The sequence below is a fragment of the Herpailurus yagouaroundi genome, unplaced genomic scaffold (assembly GCF_014898765.1).
Source record: "Herpailurus yagouaroundi ecotype Mexico unplaced genomic scaffold, PumYag 209, whole genome shotgun sequence".
Classification (NCBI taxonomy): Eukaryota; Metazoa; Chordata; class Mammalia; order Carnivora; family Felidae; genus Herpailurus; species Herpailurus yagouaroundi.
Genome location: NW_024412440.1, coordinates 6116624 through 6138616, shown reverse-complemented (window position 1 = coordinate 6138616; position 21993 = coordinate 6116624). Strand labels below are relative to the sequence as shown.

Below are 21993 nucleotides of genomic sequence, written 5' to 3'. Positions count from 1 at the left end.
GACAGCTCGAGCCTGGAGCCTACTTTTGATTCTGTGTCTCCCTCTCTCTCTGCCTCTCCCATGTTTGTGCTCTCTCTCTCTTTCTCTCTGGAAAGTAAATAAACATTAAAAAACAAACAAAACTACTGCTTCCTAAATGTGTACCCTCTATGGAACAGGATCTTATATCTGCTTGGAAAATGAGCAAATTTTGGATAATTTGGAATTGTCATCGCCGCTTTGGGGGACCTTTAACTTAGAGAATATAATCCATTTTAGGGGGCATGATTGAAAGAAGAGGATCCCAAACTCCTCAGAAAAAAATGCAGTGCATTCTTTAGTATGCAGAAGCTTCTAAAAGCCAACATAACTCCAAAAACAGCTTCCCGAAAGAATGCTTATAGTATATAAATAATCTTTTATAATATCCTTCAGCCAACTGAGCAGGTAACTTAGTCCATCTGCCACAAACACAATTCGGATTGGGCTGTTCTTTTGAATTTTGTATTATTGTACCTGAGACATGGCTAAAATTTAAAAATGAAAGCTATAAGATTTCTGTGTGTGCATATGTATACACACACAGATATATACACATAATATGTATTTATGTATATTTATGTATGCATATATGTATACTATATGTAAGTAATAGTTTCAAAAGGGTTTTCCTATTTAATTGGCTTAAAGAAAAATGAGCACTTAAATAAATTAGGTATTCCTAAAACTCTCAAAATACAGAAACTAATTCAAATGATTTTCAAATTCACATGATCTAGAATTATCTCTGATATATAAAAGCTACTTTAAGTTTGTTGGTTTAATAAAGCAGACATGTCTTCAGAGTTGTTAATATTAAAAACAATGCAAACATACAACTTTTTCTACCTTGGTTTACTAGTCAAATAAGCTCATGCTATATCTATGTTACCAAATTTGTCAACAACACAAGAATAAAATGATGGTTAGCTGTTTGATATCTAATCTGAACATAATTGGTTAAAATAAGTAATTTAAGCAGATATAAATAAGCTAAACTAAATAATAGATATTTGTTGAACTATTTAAATTTATCTATATAATGAACTATTTAAACTATCTATAAAATGAGCTATTTAAAATTATCTATATAATTTCCAAATAAGATAATACACTGAGGTATTAATTCTTAAACATTCATTTATTTACTATTGGCTTTTTAATTTTTACAGAGAAAAAATATATTGGGGTTTATTAATAAAATATGACTTTTGTCACATTACAATATACTATTTAAAACATCTCTGAAAATTATAAATTTCATAATTATGTATTTAAAGATTGATTAACCTACTACAGAATGCTGTTGTATGATAGTTCACAAATGCCTGCTTCATGGTTTTCACTGGCTTCAGAAAATAATTTTTGAGCATTATTGAAAAAGTACATTGATATGGGGAATGAGTCTTACTCAGATATAAATCTGGAACTGCTCAGATTTAAATCTAGAAAATCATGGTGACTACATAAATGGTATCCTCCAAGGTCGAGATTTAAAATCTTTAACACGCTTTGATCCTGACATTGAGTTTACAGGTTGATATTATTGGATGGATATTGGTCATTGTGACTCAGTGAATAATAGTCACTGTGGTTGTAGAGCCAGTGTGGTTATAGAGTCATTGAAGAAACAAGTTGTTAACCTGACCAACTCTGACTTAAACTAAACCCTTTTCAGTAAGTTTGGCATGACAATATAAGAGTGAAGTTGGGCTGTGTGATTTCTTCTTTTGATGAAATGATCTTAAGTCACAGCAAACATGCATTCTATCTTATTCACAGCTGTTTCGCAGTGCTAAGCAGAATTTCTAATATATGATAAATGTTCAAAAATTACATATTTAGTGACTATATATGTAATTTTTATAAATCAACTGTTACTTAGGAAATGATATTTTATGTAAATACTGTTTGTCAGACTAAAATAGAACTTCCATTAAAAATTCTACCTGTAATACTGTTTAATATATCCAGTACTTGCCAACAGAAATTCGAATTTTGCTATCCCAAATTCTATTACTTCATTACTCTGATAAATAATTTTTGTCTCTGTTTTGTGCATTTTTAGATCCCCTAGTTTTTCCTTACTTTAGATTGGCTTTTAAAATTAATTGTAATTTATGGGGTACATGGGTGGCTCAGTCAGGTAAGTGTCTGACTCTAGATTTTGGCTCAGGTCATGATCTCACAGTTTATGAGTTAGAGCCCTACATCTGGTTCTGCACTGACAGTGAGGATCCCACTTGGGATTTCTGTCTCCCTTTCTCTCTCTGCTCTTCCTCTGTCCCACTCATGTTTTCTCTCTCTCTCTCTCTCTCTCTCTCTCTCTCTCTCTCTCTCAAAAATAAATAAATAAATAAATTTGATCCTACTTGTATGCCAATATTCTTGAGAGAATTTCTTTTTAATATATATTATAGGTAAAAAAATTTAAAAATGTGAATAGAATGGTCAAAATATAGTAAATAGTCACTGAACAATCAGAGCAATACCCCCCTTGAGAGAGAAGTGGATAATTTAAAAACAATTTATGGACAATTTCCAACTAATAGCCTGAACCATGTGAAATCACTGTTATTCAACTGTTTTTAAATTATAGAAATGAAAGTTTCATGTACCTAATCATTTACTTATCTTCCATAGAAATTTATGTCTAAATATTATTTTTATTAGTTTATTCCTTTCATTGATATTTCACATATTTATTTGTCTTTATCACTGTCATAACCTTTTTTAATTTTTGGGACAGTTACTTTACATATACTCTGAAAAAAAGATGTATAATGAAATAATTGTCTTAAAGGATTTTTCCTGAGTAGTATACTGAATGATATTAATAATTGCTTGTCCTATTTACTTTTAGGAATCTTAATAAAAAATTAAAAGCATGTAAATAAACTTTTTCAAGACCTGACTATAGTATCTTCAATTAATATTCTTTCTGTTATTCACATATACATTTCTCACCAGTAATTTTTTATTTATTTTTTTAATGTTTATTTACTTTTGAGAGACAGAGTGCAAGTGGGGAAGGGGCAGATTCAGAGGGAGACACAGAATCCGAAGCAGGTGCCAGGCTCCTAACTGTCAGCACAGAGCCTGATGACGGGCTCGAACTCACAAACGGTGAGATCATGACCTGAGCCAAAGTCAGATGCTCAACTGAGTCACCCAAGGCGCCCCTAGTAATTTTTAATTTTTTTAACTGTAATTTTATTTATGTTTTTTTAGAAAGAGAGAGTGAGAGCATGAATTGGGGAGAGGGACAGAAAGAGAGAAAGAGAGAGGGAGAAAAAATCTTAAGCAGGGTCCACACTCAGAGGGGAGCACTATTCAGGACTCAATCCCAAGACTCTGAGATCATGACCTGAGCCAAAATGAAGAGTCAGACTTTCAACCAGTTGAGCCAGCCAGGTGCTCCTCACCTGTGATTTTTTTTAAAACGTTGACTAGAACATCTTCAAATACTCTACTTTCAGGTCTCAAAAATTATTATCAACTGAAAATAAACTAAATTTCCAGCTTTATTCTCTATTTGCACAGACCTGCTAGATGCCAGCCACCAAGTTTAATTAGGAATTAAACAAACTTGAATTTACGTCTTTGCCCTATTATTGGCCTATGAATAACACTGTACAATTTATTTAAATCACCAAGTATTAATATCTTCATCTGTAAAATGAGGTCTTAACTCACTGAGTTGTTGTAAAACTTAAGTTCTGTATTCCTTCAGCCTGCAACACAATGCCAGGTGCATGTTAAGCCTCCTAGAAATACTAACATTTCAAATGTGTACCATTCACCAAATGTGAACCATTGGGTTCGTCGCCAATGTTTATATTGCTATACAGTGTTCTAAACTTTCTCAAATCTGTAATGAGCTTTACACAAAATGTAATATTTTAATTGAACAAGTTATAAGACAGCATATGTTCTTTGCAAAAATTCAAATGTTACTAATTGTTATTTGAAACAATTATTGTTCTTATTTTGTTGTATATCTTGCAGGTATTTTTCTGTACATTACATATTCTGTAAAGCTGTAGATATGCAGTTTCTTTCAGTGCTATTTGCCTTTTTATTCCCCAAGTAGTATAATGTTCAACTTCATGTTCTACAATTTGTTATTTCACTTGGTAAATATTAAAGATCTATGGGGCACCTGGGTGGTGCAGTCGGTTAAGCGTCCGACTTCAGCCAGGTCACGATCTGGCGGTCCGTGAGTTCGAGCCCCGCGTCAGGCTCTGAGCTGATGGCTCGGAGCCTGGAGCCTGTTTCCGATTCTGTGTCTCCCTCTCTCTCTGCCCCTCCCCCGTTCATGCTCTGTCTCTCTCTGCCCCAAAAATAAATAAAAACGTTGAAAAAAAAATTTAAGATCTATCTATGTCCAGTTATATGAAACTACCTCTATTTTCTAACTGAACCATAGACTGAATCATAGTGTATGCCACACTTCCTCAGTTTATGGACATTTAGGTTGATTTCAGGGTGGTCATTATTAGAAAATACAGTGCAATGAGCATCTTTATACAAATAGCAGGCAAATATGCAAGGTTTCTCTAGTGTAGATCCCACTAACAAAATTTCTCAGTCATAATATGTTCAGTCTTCTTAATTTTATAGCCATCACAAAATAGATCTCTAAAATACCTATACAAGGGAATCCTGGGTGGCTCAGTCGGTTAAGCATTCAACTCTTGATCTTGGCTGAGGTCATGATCTCATGGTTCGTGAGATTGAGCCCCGCATGGGGCTCTGTACTGTCAGGACAGAGTTTCTCTGTGTCCCTCTCTCTTTGACCCTCTCCCACACTCTCTCTCTCAACATAAATAAATATTTTTTAATTAACTTAAAAAAGTAAAATTAAATATCTGTAAATTAAATAAATAAACCCATTAGCTATATTTAAGATTTCCTCTTTTACCCATATATATGCTAATGGTCAATATTTTTTAACTATGTTTTGACAATTAGATGAGTAAAATTATGCTTTTTCATTGATGTTTTAATTTGATTTTCCAATAACTAATATAAACATCTTTTCATATCCTTAATGCTCATTTCTACTTATGCTTCTGTGAAATGACTATTTAGATTATTTGCTTATTTTTCTTTTGAAAACAATAGTATTATTATCATTATATTCTGGATATTATTTGGCTATTATACTGTTGCAAATATTTCTTCTTGAGGGCCAATAAGTTTTTAAAATTTTTTGTAGTCATTTTTTTCCCAAGAGGAAGTTTGTAATTTTGATATATTTTGATTCATTTTATTTTCCTCCATGATTTAGCTTATGTGTTCTTGGAAAAAACCATCCCTTAGCTCAAGGGCGTACATTTGTTCTCCTATATTTTCCTTTACATATTTATTTTTATTCCTTATAAAAATATTGATAATCTTTAATACATCAAGAATGAATCGGGGATAGTGTGAGGTAGGGATTTAATGGAATGTTTTTCTTTTTTTTTAATTTTTTTTTTCAACGTTTATTTATTTTTGGGACAGAGAGAGACAGAGCATGAACGGGGGAGGGGCAGAGAGAGAGGGAGACACAGAATCGGAAACAGGCTCCAGGCTCTGGGCCATCAGCCCAGAGCCCGACGCGGGGCTCGAACTCACCGACCGCGAGATGGTGACCTGGCTGAAGTCGGACGCTCAACCGACTGCGCCACCCAGGCTCCCCTGGAATGTTTTTCTAAACATTTTCTAACATCACTTATTGCACACTTTTATCTGATTTGAAATATGACTTCTGTATCATAATCAGTTCTCATACACACATATGGTCTATAGAGCAGTTTTTCTTTTTAACTTCAAGACCTTGCTTTTTTTTAAGGCCAGCTATCAGTTTTAAGGTTCAAGAAATTATTTATAATATTACATAAAACTTTGTGAGTTAAAATGTACATTTCCTTCTGAGTAACCTTAACTTTAATTAGACCCTTAATTAGTCTCTCACTCATACACACACACACACACACACACACACACACACACACACACACACACAAAGCAACACGCTGAAAGATGTTGCATTTAAAAGAAGGAACATTGGTGAACCTTTCACCAAAGTTGCTACTATAGAATCATGTTGAGCCTACTTAATAGGCAGAAATCAAAAAGCATCGGAGATTACATTGAAAGTTACCGTTTGCTGGGTAGGTAATAAAATGTTGTTTCATCATATGGAAAGAAAGATCTTTTAATGAGCGCACTTAAACTTTCCTTGGAAGTTTTATAGTTTGCTCTATAGCCATCTGGACTCAAAGTTTTATTTCTTTTGAATTACTTGATCGTCGCTTCTACTTCAAGCACCACAGGGGCAAGTAGGTTTTCTGGTTGAGCTCCTGAGAGCTGAGGAAAATCTGAATTAATCAAAAATTGGCATGTTCTCACTGCTAAATTTTCAAGGGAGTTTCTTCTATAGAGTGTCTGATAATATTGAAAACAGCATCTGTTACAGTTTTTGCTTTTGTTTGCCGCTTTGTTGTGATTGGATTGTTGGTTCTTTGTCAGTATATTGAAGCTCATGGTTTTCTTAATTGAAAGGCCGGCAGCTGGCTCTTTTCGTTACACTCTTTCCCCTACATGCTATTCAGATACACCTTGATTTAAAATGCAAAGGTGCTGTTATAAATACAAAAATCATCTCACATATATGTAACAGGAGGTTCTGATGCAAAATAGAACAAAAATAGACGTTAAATTTTGAATAACACCTAAGTATTGAACACAGATGCTGTTGTTTAACATTTCTCAATAGCATCTTTCACAATTAAAATTTATATACTATATAAAATGCTTTAACTCATATTACTCATTAACCTTATACCTTCTGAGACATATACCTGTTTACCTTCCATGGGAACTGTAAAAGACCCCCTAGAGACAGATCTTCCAATTCTTTGGTGATATGGAAATGGAGATGTGCCATGTTCTCAATCAGATATTGGAAAGCCACATGCAAACCAGATATAGATGGTGTAGAGAAAGTCTTACAAAAATGTAAACAAGCTCCAGCCAACACACTGCCTGAGTGGACTGAAGTGAATGGACCTTACCTATCCCTGTCTGAGAGAGGAAAGAGAGAACCCCTTCTCTGGAATTTCTGTGGTTCTTTTATTCATGATATCCATTATATCTTAAAATAAATAAATAGATAAATAAATCTGTATCTATATCATCTGTCTCTATGTTTATATCTATATAACATGCAAAGAGCCAATAAAATATGACCAACAATGAAGAGAAAAAGAAAACAGAAATAGACACATTGTGAAGTTTATATTATTAAACTGAATAATGTGTTTGTTTTTTCCTCTTTTGATTTTTCAGACTTTGGACAGTTATAAATGTGGCACATAATTATAATCCTGTCTATAGAGCATTTATTATGTACTTATTGCCTAAATCCTAATAGCCTCACTTAATTTCAGTTTGTAATGACAAACTCATTGTGTTAAATACAGATAATATGGAATATAAATTAGAAAAAAGTCAAATAGACAAATTAATAGATTACAGATATAAAAAGTTTAGTTCCCCTAATATATAAATGATTTTCATTTTCAAATACAAAATTTGTGTGAGCCATTTCAGTATATAAAAAACCATCCCATTTTTATACCTGAGAGCTTCTCTTAGGGAGAGGAAATTTAAGCTATGATTATCATTAATTAAGGGTGGTTCAGGTTAGATGATGGGTTGCTATTTTGACCTCCCCAAATGAAATATGATTGAGTGTAATCAAAAAGATAATAATTTACCAAATTCAGAGAGATCCTTTTTAATATTATATAGGTTAAGATTAATTGGAGCATTCCCCAAACCCCTCAAGTGTCTTACTTTTCACGGCTAAAGTGGGAGAGAAATTATATTCATGCAGCTGTCATCAGTAAAGGTGGTCTCTGTAATTCGTCATTCTTTGTTAATAACGTATTAAATTCAGAATATAATATGAGCATCATTTTTCTAATTTAAAACTTAAGGGAATTTTAGCTTATAGTTTACTTATTTTATCTTCTTCTATATCCCATTAAAAATAACAGCTAGGGGCACCTGGGTGGCTCAGTCGGTTGAGTGTCTAACTTCGGCTCAGGTCATGATCTCACAGTTCGTGGGGTGCTGACAGCTCAGAGCCTGGAGCCTGCTTCGGATTCTGTGTCTCCCTCTTTCTGCCCCTCTCCTGCTTGCACTCTGTCTCTCTCTCAAAAATAAACATTAAAAAATTGTTTTGAAAAAAATAACAGCTAATTGGGGGCGCCTGGATGGCTCAGTCGGTGAAGCGTCTGACCCTTGGTTTGGGCGCAGGTCCTGATCTCACAGGTTGTAGGATCGAGCCCTGTGCAGGGCTCTGCGCTGACAGCGAAGAGCAGGCTTGGAATTCTCTCTCTCCCTCTCTTTCTGCCCTGCCCCTGCTTAGATACTCTCTCACTCTCTCAATATAAATAAATAAACATTAAAAAAATAAAAAAAAATAAAACAACTGCTAATCAAAGCAAAGCATTTTGTAGACCCTCCAAAGAGTCAACAGTCACCTTTTATTATGTGTGTGTCTCCATATGCTTGTTTCTTAATCAACAGGTCTATTCCGAGATAGTGCTAGGTAATAATATCATTGCAGTACCTTCTACTACCCAGCTGTGGTAAAACCTGGCTTTTCTCTAATGTGGATCACTATCATTCAGTCACATAATAGAATCATAATTCTCAACAATTTTCATTCAGGCATGGTCTTGGGTTGACTTTAACCAGTGCAATGTGAATAAGCATCAATGTACATCTTGGCAGACATTTCAAGAACCAATTTGCTTCTCACTATATTCACTTTTCTTCTGTGTCTGCCCTCTTAACCTGGAAGCATACATCGAGATGGGGCCTACATTAGATTATGACTGAATAAAGACCGTGAACAGAGTTCCCATGATAACCCATGAGAGGTGTAGCATGAAGAATAAACTTAATTGTTTTATGCCACGAGGAACTTTGAGATTGATCATTTCCATAGCATAACCTGGCCTCTTCCCGATGACAGGTAAATTGGAACCAAAAGTGGTTTGCAAATAACCTTGAATATGTGGCATGGCCCTGGGAATCAATCAGAGAATGGCAAGGTAAGTGTTAGTGGATTTGGGAGTTAATGGAATTGGAAGCTGTCAGAGATATTCATGTTATGCAATGGCAAAAATGTAGTAAGCCACTTCTCTGTAATGAGCTTAGAGCTTTAGATCAGGGTTGGGAAACAGTATTTTTGTTTGTTTGTTTGTTTGTTTGTTTGTTTTGTAAAAGACTAGATAGTAAGTGCTTTAGGTTTTGTGGGCCAAGGGAGTTCTGTTGCAACTACTCAGCTCTGCCATCATTGCAGGAAAGTAGCCACAAACAATATGTAAATAGGTGAGTGTTGCTGTCATTTTCATAAAATATTATTTACCAAAGCAAGTGACCTGCTGGATGCAATAAAAGGTATAGCTGTCACACCCATGTTTAAAAGCTGTGACTGGATTAATGTGATACCCAGAAAATTTTTTTCAGTAAAACAAGTGTCTAAGGGAAAAGAAAATTGTGGCTTTCCCAGGAGACCGCATATGCTCAAGGTATATACAATTTATTTAGTTACATGTCCAGTGAATTGTGGGTGCAATTTTTGGCACATGTAACTGATTGAAGTCAAATAAATAATAAACCTAGCATGTTTCTAAGACTGTTGCACTATTACATGAAGAACACCATATTGGATTAACTGGGGCTCCTGGTGGCTCAGTTGGTTAAGCATCTGACTTCAGCTCAGGTCATGATGTCACAGTTTGTGGAACAGAGCTCCACATTGCGCTCTGTGCTGACAGCTCAGAACCTGGAGCCTGCTTTGCATTCCGAGTCTCCTTCTTTCTCTCTGCCCCTCCCCCACTTGTGTGCGTGCATGCGCTTGCTCTCTCTCTCTCTCTCTCTCTCTCTCTCTCTCGCTCTCTCTCAAAAATAAATAAACATTAAAAAATATATATAACTGTTCAGTACTTAAAACCCATCCTTGAGTTTCTTACCTTCTATATGCAGGGCAGATTGAAAAAGATGCTTAGCCCATAAAGGTGGAGCTGAAAAGAGAATTTAAAGGAAAGAACCATTCATGCTGACAGGTTGATTTACAAAATGAACTAGGAAGCTATTCTCTGGGATTAGAATCTGTCTAATCTAAAAACAGTCTCCTTTCTTGGAATATGAGAGTAAAGGCTTCACCCAGTCTTTGTCTTCTGAAATTTAAATATTGCTGTAAAAAGGAACTGATGTATAGTTCCTGTTCTTTCTTCCAAAAAGTGTTTATTATAATTATCCTTTCCCAAAACTCTCACCTTTTACTGGGTTTGTGGAGAGTTTATTACTTGTCTTCTTAGTTCATAAATCTCGGGATTTAGACCGGATGTAAGATTTTCTAAAGAGACTGAACATGGAGAATAATGAGTTGTGATTGATTTTGGGGGTTATTTCCCTTAAAGAGGGGTCAGTATATTATGCATGGGTGACTTTTTTTGTCATAGAAGGACAGATTATTCTACTCATTAGGATTACTCCCAAGTGTGTGGTGGTATCACTTGAGAAACATGGAACATCTCTACCCACTTTAAGGCGTTTCCACTTGATTTTATTTTACCAAGAAAGTTGTGAGCTGACATGATATGTATCATACCTATATGAACATTTTGTCATGTGACCAGCCACTTTTTTCTTTTTCTCTCTCCTTCCCCAAATCATATACCATTTATTAAGGTAGAGCTTCTGCCAGTTGACATTCATGAGTAACTACTAAGGCTTGAATCCCCTCACAGTTATCAATGGCCATATGGCATCAGTGAAAGATACATTTTCTTGTTTTATGCTTAAAATATAAGATGAATAAAAACTTGTTAAAATTGTGCACTTTCCAAACTATACTGGCAACTCTACTAGCAATGCTTTCTCTTCAGTTCTCTTCAATTAGCACTTGTCAGCTTTTAAAAATCCATTTAAAGTTCTTAAAAATAAGGAATGTCTTCAAACAAACAAAAGCGTCTGGGTGGGAATCATCCCAGGGCATGGAGCAAGACAGCCAGGAGACAGGGCAGCCAGGAAAGAAGATATCATAGGCTGGTAACGCAGGTTGAAGTAGTGAGGGTGCAGAAAGCTATAGGGAGCCTTCCAGAATTCATAAACAGCAAGGGAGGGTAGGGTTTGCTTCAGGAAACAGCAACTGGTTTGGGGCTACTAAACTTTGGAACAGCAATAAGGTAGAGAAACTGAACCTGATATAACCACTTACAAAGTCACCAGTAGGAACAAACACTCCCTGGGGAGAAGCTTCAATACAAAATCCCAGAACCCATACAGAATTACATAAAGCAATAGAATCATGTCCAAAGATGGCCAAGCACTCAAGAATCCTGGCAGCCATGAAAGAAGTTCTAAAAGAAACAATAAACAACTGATTTTACTCCAAGGATTACTTGTGTTTGGAAGGTCAATCACAGAATATAGGGTATCTAAGTATGAAATGCTTAGGGAACCAGATTATGCAGTTTCTTAAACATTCAACAGAGAAAATGTGAGAAAGACAGATTTGGAAATAAAACTGAAAAGGGAACCTGCAAAAATGAAAAAAAAAGTTACAATAAAGAATTAATAGATGGTTGAAATGATTATTAAATGACAGAAAAAGTATTTACGATCATCTCACAAAACTAAAAATAAAATAAAAGTTGGCACCTGCTCTTTTTATTTTTAATGCATAGACAAAAATATCTAGAATATTTGGCATACAGAGCAAATTATTTAACCTAATGAAATGGGAAAAAATGTTCACAATTAATGTAACTCTAAATGAGTATTGTGAGAGGCAATTCCTTTATAGTCAGGGACATTTTCACTACCTACATTCAACAGTGTAGGAGGTGATATAGCAAATGGTAAGAGAAACATAAAAGCACAAGGATTAGAAAGAGGAAAAGTAATCATTTGCAGTGAATGTGATTACTTACATGGGGAGGGGGAGAATATACAGACATATTATCAGTATTGACGATAATTGGATAGTAATAGCAAGGTGGCTCAAAATAAGAAAAATATGAAAAAAAATCAATGTTTATTAACAGCAATGAGAAATTTAAATAGCAAGACAAATTAAATTCTTAGATATTACTGTAACAAAAGATGTGCACATCTGTGACCTTTGCAGTAACTTATAAATCTACTGAACAACTATTAAAGCTCTCAAACAATAAGATATACCCCATGTCAATAGATATAATGAATGAATATCATAAAGATGTTATTTCTTCTCTACAGACTCAAACTGATCTACAGATTCAGTTATTATATAGAATAACAGTGAACTATAAATAGCTTAAACCTTTCTGAAAAAGAAGAATGTGGAAGAAGAAAGGCTTTTATGAAGTCCTGAGACTTGTTTTAAGTTATAAGAATTCAGACAGTGTAAAAAGTGAACAAGCATAGGCAAATGACATATATAACAGAATAGTGAACCCAGAAATAGATCCACACAAATATGCCACTTTGATTTAGTGCTGAAGTGGAAAAATGAGCAGCAAAAATTTGTTATCCATATGGAAAGAAAGTGAAATTGAATTTCTCCATCACAATGTTTTCATAATTCAAACCCAGATAGCTTAAAACTTGAAATACCATAACAAATCTTTATAGCATTTGAAGGAAAATATAAATGAATATATTTTTGATATTGGGAAGTGGAGGATTTCTTAAACAGTATGCAGAAGTGTTCATTATTAAAGAAACAAAATTTAAATGTGGCTACATTTAGTTGAAAAACTTCTGTCCATCCAAAAATACTTGAAAGGGGCGCCTGGGTGGCTCAGTCGGTTAAGCATCCCACTTTGGCTCAGGTCATGATCTCGCGGTCCGTGGGTTTGAGCCCCGCGTCGGGCTCTGTGCTGACAGCTCAGAGCCTGGAGCCTGTTTCAGATTCTGTGTCTCCCTCTTTCTCTGACCCTCCCCTGTTCATGCTCTCTCTCTGTCTCAAAAATAAATAAATGTTAAAAAAAAAATTAAAAAAAAACCTTGAAAAAGTAACAAGCTATAAACTTTGAAAAATATTTGCAACACACGTAACTTATGAAACATTAGTTTAAAAATATCAAGAATGTAATAAAAAATCTGTTTTAATAATCTTTTGATGCATAACAAACCACTCCAGAACTTAGTGGATCAAAACAAGAACCATGTGTTTTTCATGGTTCTACTCTTTAGACAGTGCTCCATTGGGATGACATGTCTTCGGGCTACACTGTGTTGACTTGGCAGAAAGACAAGAGCAAAAAAATTCCAGACGCCATGACTACATATATGCCACCTGCACTTGTGTGGTTGAATGCTTGGGACTTTCTCGTTTCAACCTCACATCTTACAGATCCTCTCTTCCTGTGGCTTCTCCCTTCAGCTTCATGGTCAGTCTTCTTTAACAGATAGCTCAGGACTCCATGAGAGTGAAAGGGAAATTACTAAGGGTGTTTTAAGGCTAGATCTAGAAGTAATACAGTATCACTTCTGTCTCATTCTACTTACCAAAGCTGTGAAAATTAGTAATGGGAAACCTCACTAAAATGAGGAGGTTTCAGCAAGGGGAGTTTTCACATTATACCACCTGTAGTCAATTGTGCACCCAAAAGGAAGAGATGGATTTGACTTTGCATAGAAAACTATTCTATTCCAGAGAAAGGGAAACTTTCCTTATCCCCACTGGCAACAATTCAGCCAATGAAAAGCCACTGTACTTCAAACTCAGTTTATTCTAATGGACTTTCAATTTATCATACCCTTCCCAACTTACCTCTCTTCTCCTTAAAAAAGCATACCTCTCCTTTCCCCCCTAGACTTGCCTACAGTTTTACTGCAGCTTATTTGTTCCACATTGGGATTCTCTTTTATTCCTGAATAAACCCATCCTGTGCAGGAAAACAAAGAAACAAACAAACAAACAAACATGGCAGTTATTATTTTTAAGGTTAACAAAGCAAATCACAAATTTGAGGGGAGGAAACAGACTCTAACTCTTGTTGGAAGAAGTGGCAAATTACCTTTAGTGTAAGAGAGACTGTTAGGACCATTTTTTAAACAACCTACCATGTAAGTCTATGGAAAAATGAGAAAACAACCGTAGACATTCCCCAGCAAAAAACAAAACAAACAAAACAAAATAAAAAAACGTGATCATGAAAAGAGGTGCTCTGTCTCATGAGCTTGATGATTAGTCAGAGCAAAGTAAGACCACAATGAGATTCCACTTCATACTCATTTAATTACCCAAAAAACCTGAAAATACCAAATACCAAATATTAGAAAGGTTTTTCCATTACTGAGCTCTCTTAATGTTTGGTAATGAGAGTGTTAATTGATACAATTTCTGGTAAATATTTCAGAATTATCTTGTAAAGTTGAGCACCCACATATTCTAGCCTAACTATTATAGTCTTGTATGAATGATGCAATCTTGCTGCAAAGAACCAGAAGATATATAGGAGAATGCTCATAATGGCTTCATTTGTAATAACAAAACCTCGGAACAGACTCAATGCCCACAAATGGAAAAGTGAATGAATAAAGGAAAGTTTGATATCTTCACACACTATGGAATATTACTTCACAGGGGGAATGACTATTTGATATGATAACATGAATGAATCATGGAAACATAATGCTGAGTGAAAAGAACAAATCCAAGTAGACTGCATAGAATATGATACTTTCTTAATATAGTTTCAGAGGAAACAAAAATAAACAATACATTAATATGAATGTATACATACATAAATATTTATCATTCTGTAAAGTGATAAAATTATGTGTAAATATAAAAGTATGTGCAGTTATAGGCAACATATGTGGACAGAATATGGGAGGATCACACAGGTATGTATGTATCATTCACAAATGTTTCAGGACTTGGGTAATAGATTCATAATTATTTATCATTATTATATTTTAAATTATACAATTCTCTCTAAATTGTACTGTTACTTAGGAAAGTTGGAATGTGAATGTGCATTCCCATGCAACAAGTTTTTATGTAATTATGCATTTCATTTTTTTCTCTTACCCTTTTTCTTCCTCATGTGACTAATTTACTTTTCTCCTTGTATTATCTCTTGCTGTATAAAAAAATTACTCCCAAATTCAGCTGCACAAAGCAACAAGCATTTATGTTATCGCATTGCTTGTTAGGGTTAGGAATCTGACAGAGCTTTAGTTAGATAATTCTGACTCGAGGTCTTATGAAGTTACACTTTGCTGTATGTAGGCTGATGCTGCCGTCATCTGAAGACTTGACTGGTAAGTCTGCTTCCACATTCACTCACATGGCTGTAGGCAGAGGCCTCAGTTCCTTGCTGGATGTTTGTTGTTCAGAAGAGCTCAGTTTTTCTCCATGTGGACTTTTCCACAGACATGCTCATGATGTGGCATCTGGCTTCTCCTAGAGCACACCTACTCCAAGAGAAAACTCAATCAAGATAATAAAATAATCTCAGGATGTAACATACCATCTCTTTTGCCATATTCTACTTGTCACACAGGCCAAAACTCATGTAATATGGGAAGGGACTCCAGGGCGTGAATACAATGAGGTAGGCATCATTGGGAGCCATCTTGCAGGCTGGCTATTACACTCAGAAGCTAAAAATAATAATACATCGACAGTACTACATAAAGACAAATGTGAATTCAATATTTCTCAATTTAAGTTAGCGTACTAAAACACATCCATCATCACATTTATTAACTTTTATAATTCTCATAAATTTCTTTACAATTTCTAAAATAGTTTCTCTACAGTTTTGATTTTCATCCTAATTAAATCCACATTTCACTAACCAGCTTATAAGAAAAATTCATTCACTATTTTAATTTATATTTCTTTTTTATAAGGAAAATTAAAACCATATTTGTAATTGCTATTACTTTCAGAGAAAAATATGTAATCTTTTACATTTGTTTTGAGTTAGTTTATATAAACTATGTGAGGAAATATCCCCATTCATTTTTCACATCTCTTCTATAGTTAAATCAATTTATGCCTTTACCTGTGAGTATTTAAATAACAATATTGGGGATTTTATTTACTGACTGAAATATTCACTGACAAAAACACATTTTCAAGTTATTCTCAAATTATCTTCTGTGAAAATATGTGGTATATCCCAATTTTACATATATGTTTTTAAATCATTTTTTCCTCTAAAATCTTATTGGGATATTGGGAATTTATAGTGTTCAGTGTATTGCATCAATGTTTTTGCAACAATGGGAGACAGACTCTGTGTTTCTTGCCATTATTCATCTGAAACACGTACTACCTGGGTGCTTGATCAAAGCACTTACTCATGCATTTGATATTTTATGGACAATTAATGACCATGGTTATGTTTATATAGTTCATCAATGTTTCAAAATTTCATATTTAAACACAGTAATTGTAATGTATAAATCACAGAATAAATGATAGATAAAGCTACATCTAATATTTTTCAATTTCTGTGTTTTCAAAATATCTGATGTATGTTATTACTGTTGTTTTATGTTATGGGTCTTTCTCTATTAAAGAGATTTTGCTAGTATTTTCACAGAATTATATTGATATTGGTTCATTTCATATATTTGCACTCTTTGATGCATTTGTATTTTATGATCTAAATTGTCATTAGGAATTATATTTTATAAGAAATGCTTTCTTGAGGTAGATAGTACTTCTCTAGTACCTTCTAGTCCTTTAAAGATACCCTGCATGTGACTATATAAGCTATTAGTACTAGTTTTGATGGTTTCTATTCTGTCTATAAATACCTACATTGTAGCCAGCATTTTGAAAATACAGTGTTCATATATTAACTGAAGGAATCTTTGTAAAAATGTTATAGAAATAACTCTGATAATTTTGATGTGATATTTTTTCACCAATTTTAGGAGTCATATATACATGACTATGTATATATGTCATATACATATATATATATGACATATATATATATATAACATATATATGTTGTGTGTCTGGTGGCTTTTCTAATCATTGATATATGGAAAACTTTTTGACAGATTCCTAGCTAATTTAATGTGGTTTCATAGTTTTTGTTTTTTTTTTTAATTTTTTTTTTCAACGTTTATTTATTTTTGGGACAGAGAGAGACAGAGCATGAACGGGGGAGGGGCAGAGAGAGGGAGACACAGAATCGGAAACAGGCTCCAGGTTCCGAGCCATCAGCCCAGAGCCTGACGCGGGGCTCGAACTCACGGACTGCGAGATCGTGACCTGGCTGAAGTCGGACGCTCAACCGACTGCGCCACCCAGGCGCCCCCATAGTTTTTTTAAAGTGGAGACTTTGAATCATTTTTCAGTTCTTATATTTAAATATTTAATCCCATTATTCCATCTTTTTTTTTGTAGTACATTTACAGGGAAAATGTAATGCATTGCGTAAAATGCTGAAAGCATTTGGATGGTTAAGCATTTTAATTATGAAGCTTCTCATTTCATGTCTTTGTTTGTCATAAAAGCAGATAGTTATTGAGGCAGTTATAGCTACCTGAACATAAAGAACCTAGACTATTTCGTATGCTCATGCCAACACCATGCATATATCTAAAATTCAGATGTAGTATTCCATCTGCAATTATGTTTGATTGGTTTTATTTGTCATTTGCAGGCAGTCCCAAATGAATCACTAAAAAATAGTCCATCAATTCCTCAATATAAAATGATCCATTATTATAGAATATGATAAGTCTAAGAACATAGTTTCCCAACAAATGATTACCTTGCAAAGTAAAAGTATCCTATCTCCTCTGAGAGCACAACAATTCAAGGCTAGAAATGTAGTTTTGTTCCATGGCTGACTGGATCGAGCACATTTTAGCATACTGTCTAAACACGTGAATAAAAGGACAGAAAAAAAATGCAATGAAAATTTATGAAGTACAGTGTGTTCTTATATTGTTAACCTAACTTTCCAATTGTAAAGAAATGTGACTATATTATAAGAATTATTCCTCCCCATAATCTCTACTGTTTAATTGATTGTATAATTGATACTGCTTAAAGAGCATCTAGCAGTCAGTAATCTTTTTAATAATGAATGACACAGAAATGTAATCTAAGGACATAAAAATAATGGATAAATTGACACAGATTTTAATGGGAATTTCTTGTAAAACCCTTTAGTGATTATTCTTTTGGAATTGAGGAGACTTTTTTTTTCTTTTAACAAGAGTCATTACTAAAGTAGAATGATGATACAAGATACAAGAAAAGAAACAGAACTTGAATACTGGAATGTATAAAACATCCTAAGAGTTGAAATTATGGAGTCAGTAACATGTGGTTGACTGAAATTTATGCAATCTACAAGCTTTATTATTTCTCAAAGTTCTTTGCAAGAGTATTTTACATAGACAAATACGCTTGGTATGCACTTAAACTCTATTGAAAGTAAGATTATGGACAAATAACTCTTTTAATCTGGAGCTGACACTTACTACCTGTGTAATTTTAGAATAGGTAATTACTTAACCTTTCTGTGCCTCAGTTTACTTACCTGCAAACCAGAATAATTAAAATACCAAACTATAGTGTTATTATTAAAATTACAGTTATAAATGTAAAGTAGCTTAGGAGAGTATAGACTAATAATGTGTACATAATAAATGTGAGCTATGCGTATTAGAATTCTAATGTCATACATTCCCTGAAGGTCTGTATATATCGATGTGAGAAACTTTTTTTTTTTTTTTTTTGGCTAGGAGAAAGGTGTTCATCCTAGAAAGTTCTTATTTAGGAAGTATAAAGAATGATATTGTTTTCACATCAATCTTCTTTTTCCAAAGGCATGATACCATCATAACATTCAAGGACAAACACTTTATTAAATGTTTTGCTGGTGGACCTGTTCTTTATTGACTGACATTGTCATCAATCCTTCACCCCAGTGGCTAGAACATACCTTAAGTATCAGTTCATCTCTGCTTACAAGAACAAAAGTCATTCCATTACAATGAGTTTTTAAAATATATATATATAGTGTATTGAAAAGAATATTTCACTGAAAATTGATTACATCATTCTCATGGCATTCCAATAAATCCATCTTACTATCCTGTGTAGTCTAAATATTCAGCATAGCAGTGAGTAAGGGTGCAAGCATGCGCGGTGTGCCTTTGGATTCTAGTTCCACTGCTCACCTGCTGTGTGAACTTGACAAGTACTTGCTCAAAGGTTTAGGTTTCTCATCTGTGAAATGGAAATAAAAATAGTATTGGCTTCAGAGAATACTTCTGAGCACTAAATGAAACAATCCATTTAAAAATGTTTAACACTGTGCCAGGTACAAGAACAGTTAGCACAGAATGTTGTCTTCATTGATGTTTTGTCATTGGTGGTGGCAGTGATGCTGTTACTAAATTTGGCAATTTTCTTTTGCCCTAATAAAAGTTTTGAGTCTATATTCATATGTATATAAATTTTATATGAATATATATACACATATACACCCATATATATATGTATGCTATGTGTGTATATATGTATGTATGTGTGTGTATGTAGACATTATTTCTCTCTTTTCCACTACTTTAAACTACTGTATACATGGTATTTTGTTTCTTTACATCTGGCTGTAGTATAGGCATTTCTACACATATTAACATAATGTAATTAGTCCATGTTATGAACAGGACAAGGTCTTTAATAGAGGTGGATGTGGTTTTATATATACAATTAATTGAAAACCTGATTCATTGACAAAAAAAAAATAAAACAATAAGTGGTAGGTTTCCTCAGAAACTAAAGTTAAAATTAATAAACTCCCTCATGCAAACTTCCTGGCATTATTGATGCAGAATATGCAATAGACGGTAGGGAAAAAGATTTTCTGTAGATTATGAGAAAAGTAGGAATCTTAAAAAGTAGAAAGATTAAACAGAAAAGTATATGCCTAAGAATAGGAAATCCCTTTATCTCACCTCCATTTTCAGATGATGATTTTACATTACTCTTCAATGAGAAAATTTAAGTAATTGGAAAAAAAATTCAGAAACTCCTACTTCTATGTCTATGCACCTGTCCACATATGCTCTGCTTTCTTTCCTACTGCTACTAAAGAGCTCCACCAGATTCAATATTGGTCAAATCTGCCTTCGTATAAGAGATCCTGGGCATGTACCTGCACTCTTCCCCCAAAGCAGTCCTTATCGACACCTCCAGTACTTAGTGCTAAATCCAGTGGCAAATTATCAGTCTTCCTGGTATTTGGCCTAAGTAGTACTTGAGCAGGTATTTTACCTCCTGCTCTTTGATAAACTTTATCACTTCCTTTTCAAAACAATAGTTTCTTCCTTTTTCTCCATTCTTGTTCCTACCATTTATAGCTTCTGTGAATTCCACCTCTTTTAATATTGGAATGTTTGGGATTCAATCTGTGGAACTCTTTTGTTATCTTTGTATAAAATTATTCTTCACACTCCATCCAATCATGTGACTTTAAAAACCACCTACATAGTGAAAATTTCAAATTTATACCTCCATCTCAGATTAGCCTCTGAAAATTCGGATTCCTACATAAAACTAATAACGCAGTATTCCCACTTAAAACTCTTAACATACGGGTCAATATTCACGTAAACTCATATTGCTCACAAACTTGCTCCTTATGCATTCATTTGCGTCTCATTAATGACACTCCATTCTTTACTTTGTGGGGTACCTTTCTGAATGTTTACTTCATGACCACAGCTAATATTTCAGGAAAATATGTTGACTCTCTATTTTTTAAGAAGCAAAAATCTTGAATCAGAGCACTTCTCATCAACTTTAACTGTTTTATTTTTCAAAATATGTCAGTAGTTTTATTCATTTTTTAAGGCTATTTTATTTATTTTGCGAGAGAGAGAGAAAGAGAGAGAGAGAGAGAGAAATAGAGCGCTTGGGAGGGGCAGAGAGACAGAGAGAGACACACGCAGAGAGAGAAAATCCCAAGCAGGCTCCGTGCCATCAGAGCAGAGCCCAATGCGGGGCTCAATCTCACGAACCATGAGATGATGACCTGAGCCAAAATCGAGAGTGAGACACTCAGACCAGCTGACCCACTCATATACATTTTAAATCTGTATATACTATATATACTATAATTCCACAAGATATAACATAATTGTTTTGTGCAATTACTGTTCAGGTAATTTTCAAGTGAATTTCAGTTTTCAGTTGTCTTTATCCTTGTAATTTCCTTTGTTCTTTGTTACTGTCTTCCATTCTACGGTTCGCTCTTGGGCCATTTTGATCCTGCCTCTTTGGTATTCTTCTCTGGAACATTAGTCTTTCCAATTCTGCGTCCTTAGTAGCTCTCAGGTGCCTTCACATCAGTCATTTCTCTATTTGTTTCTTTTTTCCTAGTTGTTACTAAACTATGTATGGCTGGTCTGCCTTCCACTATTCCATTCCTCCTTGGAATTTTATGTACATTATTTTTCATGTGTTTTTGATAGCAGTACATCAAGGAAGGTAATATCAATATTTCAGTTTTACAATCAGGAAACTAATATCCTCTGAATCTAATCAAGATTCCTAAGATCTCTTAGTTCATAAGTTATGCAGTCAAAACTCAAATGCAGGCCTGTATTAATCCAATTCTCACACATTTTTTACTTAGTAAAGATATAGTCAAAGACTACATGAAGTTCTTAGTTACTAATACGAATTTAAAGAAAACTTACTGTGTTCCAGGCATCATACTACCTTTTGATGTGATCAGTGGAGATACGATGTATAGAGGGTGTGAGGATCACTACACTTCCTATAATTTCAAGGAGCAGAGAAAATACACAAATAAAGAATTGTCAAGAGGGGCTCCTGGATGGTTCAGCTGGTTAAGCGTCCGACTTTTCATTTTGGCTTGTCATGGTTTCACAGTTCTTGAGATCAAGCCCAGCGTC

The 21993-nt window shown here is 34.3% G+C and overlaps 1 long non-coding RNA gene across 1 annotated transcript in view; it reads left to right on the top strand.

Moving 5' to 3' along the window:
- The window catches only part of LOC121016145 (uncharacterized), a 51629-nt gene that overhangs the window by 2732 nt on the left and 26904 nt on the right, over positions 1-21993 (top strand). The window lies entirely within an intron of this gene.